A 4,175-nucleotide genomic window follows, 5' to 3' on the forward strand; every position below is an offset into this window, starting at 1 on the left:
CCCAACAAATCCTCTCCTCTGCTCTTGGTGGAGAGGGTCCTTGGACCCTCTATCTCAGGTCTTGGGGTTGGGGCTACCCCTCATATCTACCCTTCTTATATTCTTTAGAGCTCTGTTTCCTACTGGCTGACTCCTTATTACTCCAATCCCCTGCCATAATTAATAATTCTTTATATTAAACTTTCCCCGTTCAAAAAAGAAAGAAAGAAAGAAAGAAAAAGAAACAGCCAGAACACAAAAAGCAAACCCTAGATAAAATTACCTGCAACTGTACGCTTTCTGTGATAACTACCATTTACACCTTGATGTATACACTCTAAACCTTTTCTCTGGTACGAATGTGTATGCTTGTATTATATGTGTATGTATATACTTATAAAATACATATATCTGTGTCCATATATAGTATTTAAAACAAAAGGTAAAGCACATTGTATGGGTTATTTTATAAACTTTTCTTTTTTGTGTGACATTTTCTATATCAATATTGACAATGGTTCCATTGGGATATCTATCTATCTATCTATATACCTTAAATTTGTTAAAATTTCCCCCTTGTCTGGGACATTTAGGCTCCTTTCCATCTTATATTACAAATGATGCTCCAATGAACAACTTCGTTTCAGATATCTCTTGTTTATTCCACCAGATCCACTTTCTACTTTTTTCCATCCTTTTCTCAGCTCTGCTCTCCTTCAGGGAGTAAATTGACTGGTTCCTTTGCCCTCTGGTTTCCAGTGTGGTTCAGCCAACACAAGGTCCTGCAGGAGATTGGAGACAAGGACAAGACTGAAATCAGGGTATTAGTCCCTGGCTCCCCCCTTCTGAGGTCTCCTAGAGCTGGCTGTGCTCCTCGACTGAAGGTCACTGTTCTCAACATGGCCAATCCTTTCTTCCCCTTTCTCAGAACCAATCCTTCCCTTGTCCTTTTTCCTCTGCACCTCCTCAGCCCTGGGTACCTGTACCATCCCCTGTGGTTTTCCTACAGCCCCTCCATTTCTTGGTAAATGAACCCCATGTGAATTACCCTGGTTTGAGTGTGCCAGGTGTTCTCTTCCTAATACAGCCTTTAAACCTAAATCTTTGTGTATGTCTTTCATTATATTCTTCAAGTAAATTTCTAGATGGAGAATTTTCTAGGACATTGAGAATACCTGTTTGTTTTTTGTTTTTTGTTTTTTTCCTGCAAAAAAGCTTTATTTCGATTTGGTGTGTGGTTTGGGAGAGGGCTCCAGGGTGGTTAAAAAGCTGCCTAGTGGCTGCAGGGAGAGACTGGGGCAGAAGCCCTGGCATCATGGGGTGGCCAGAGAGGCCCCTTAAAGGCCGCGGGGCCTCAGGGTTGTGCTTGAGGGTGAGTCTTTGGACAAGATCCTAACCTAGCCCAGCTGGGGGCAGCTAAGCTGTGGAGATGAGTCAGGTGGTCCCCATCTTCTTGATGCATTTCAATTCTTCACCCAGGAAGTGGTTCTCCAGGAAGTCAGAAAGATGGGGGTCTGCACAGGCAGAACTCAGGGCATGAAGCTCCAGAAAGGCCTGGTTCCAGTTCTTCTCCAGGACCAAGGTGGCTTCCATGGCATCATGGGCTTTATCCCCACTCCAATTGGGAAGGTTTCTGCATGTCTTGGACGAGGAGGGCATAGTCACTGCACTGGTTTGGCATCTTTCAGAGATGTTCAGCACCCTCCAGCTTCTCCTCAGCCAGCTTGAGGAAGAAGGGGCCCACGTCCTCCACAGTTACATCCTCATGGTTGAAATAGGAGCCCAGAGAAAGGTAGGTGTAGGAGGCTGGCAGAGGCATGTTGACCAGGCAGCTCATGGTGGTGGCCTCCATATGAATGGAATAATTCTAATGAATCTGGGAGCTCATGGTTGATCCATAATAAGGAGCTAAGCTCAAAATAGGGTGCTGGCTGGTCCCAGAGGCAGAGGTTGGCCGAGATGATGGCTCCCAAGGTTGTGACTGGAGGAAAGTTTGGAGGTTGGTTGAAGACTGGTAGAAGGGATGCCCCAGGGTTGTTCCAACCAAACATTGTTGAGGCAAAAGACAGATCCCTGGGACCTCCCAGAACACTGCCTGAGTAAACCTGTTTTTAAGCTGTGTGAAACATGTTTTGTTGTTCAGTTTAGTTAGAATGTTTATAATCTTGGTGGTGTAAGAGGTCACCTTCTAAAAAATGTAATCTAAACTCTGGGTTCAACAAGATGGAATATACCTAAAGATTTGATAAGGATAAAGAAATTGGCAAGGAATACAGCCCACCGTTTACCCTGGTCCCTGAGAAGTTCTAGAGATCCCTAAATCTTTCTGAGCTTTTTATTTTTAATAAGCCCATTTTGTGAATGAGTTATTACTAGGATCCAACTAGAAAGTGAATTAAAGAATGAAATCTAATCAGTTGATGCTGGTTTACTGAGTAGAATAATAAGCCTTCCACATGATAGCTATTATCTGGGCTTCTGAGAACTCATTCATCCAATTTCTAACACAGGTGACCAAAATTTGTCTTCATGTTTCAACGTGAGACCCAATTCTCATGATGATGATTTCTTATACCTGAGCCCTTCTAAGATAATTTAAAACAGGTGTGGCAGATATGACTTTAAAAAACTCAAAGCCCAAGAAATACTCCATCTTTTTTTTTTAAATACTCCATCTTTTACAGGGTGAACCCTATGAAACTGATGTTTTGTGAGTTAAAAATTGTCAAATATCAGCAATTTCATATGCTTTACCCTAGTACTTTTCTCTAAATCAATTTAATTCTGTTTTGTGCCTTCGTCTTGCCATACAGGATAGAAAGATAACCTTAGCTGTTTGCAGGACTCCTCTCCACCAACTCTTCATCTACCCCTTCCTTTCTCCAACCTCCTCCCCTGCTTGAAAATATGTCAGACTTTCTGGGTGAATAGGGAGTTGGGGGGAGGAGGAGGAGAGCAACTGTTCAAGTCAATGCTGTATCTTCCATGGTCTCTGTCTGCCTCTGTTCTTCCTAGGCTATTCTGGGAGCATGGGAATCGAGAAGCTGCCTAGGGATCTGTCTGGCTGGGAAAACTGGTCAGCAGTTTCTTCTCTGAGGTCTTACTGTTCCCATAGTTGCAGAGCTGTAAGTAAAAAGGGGTTTCCAGATGATCATGCCGAGGCTTACCACAAAGGAAATGGATCACTGTCCACAGTCCCTGGAACATCATAGGTACTCAGTAAATATTGATTGAAAGAATAAATAAATGATCTGAAGTTGCCAACCTAAGCAGATGAAGTAGAGTGAGCAGAAAAAGAGCAACAGCAAACGCTTACAGGACTCTTCACGTGACAGGCATTGTTCCAGTCGCTTTGCATAAATTAACTCCGTTCTTTTTTTCTTTTTTTTTTAAAGATTTAAAAAAAAAAATCATTTATTTGGCAGAGATCACAAGTAGGCAGAGAGGCAGGCACAGAGAGTGGGGGAAAAAGAAGGCTCCCTGCTGAGCAGAGAGCCTGATGCTGGGCTCCATCCCAGGACCCTGGGATCATGACCTGAGCGGAAGGCAGAGGCTTAACCCACTGAGCTACCCAGGCGTCCCAAATTAACTCTGTTCTTGCAATGACCCCAAGACTAAGGTAACTGAGTAGAACTAAAGCATTTTCTCAAGTGTGTGGCCAAAAGCCCTATCTGCTTAAGTTCTAATCCACGCTGTCCCCCAAGCCTGGAATCACAGATGCATTCTAACTTTGGAGAGGAGGTAGGCTTTCGATGTCCTTGGGTGTTTCATTGAGCTTCAACACAGATTTTGCTAGGGACATTTCTCTATGATATGATCACTAACAAAGCCCGTACAACCTCCGGCTTGCAGCAGCCCGCTGGCACTCCCCTCTGGCACACTTCACAGGACTGGTCATGTGAGAGAGACCGCTAACAGCAACAATTGCTGGGTGATGAATGGCTAGAAGTAGGGCAGCTCAAAGCATGACGGAGACAAGGAATGCAATCGGGAAGTGCTGACCTGGGACTTGAAGTGGGGTAAGTTGAGCCGTGATGGATGGAGGGCGACAACTGTGCGAACAGCATGCTGGCACACACCAGCCGAGAAGCGCTGCTTCATTTGAACTGAAACAGGCAGCTTGAGAGGCAAGCAGTGACCAAAGCCACAAACCAAAATACAAACCTTTCATTAATCTTTCCAGCCACACTCACACT

The 4,175-nt window shown here is 44.1% G+C and overlaps 1 pseudogene; it reads right to left on the reverse strand.

Moving 5' to 3' along the window:
- Positions 1 to 1,023: 1,023 nt before the first annotated feature.
- Positions 1,024 to 1,867, reverse strand: LOC131999435 (ferritin light chain-like; annotated as a pseudogene).
- Between the last annotated feature and the right edge of the window lie 2,308 nt (positions 1,868 to 4,175).

The sequence above is a fragment of the Mustela nigripes genome, chromosome 13 (assembly GCF_022355385.1).
Source record: "Mustela nigripes isolate SB6536 chromosome 13, MUSNIG.SB6536, whole genome shotgun sequence".
In the NCBI taxonomy this organism is placed as follows: Eukaryota; Metazoa; Chordata; class Mammalia; order Carnivora; family Mustelidae; genus Mustela; species Mustela nigripes.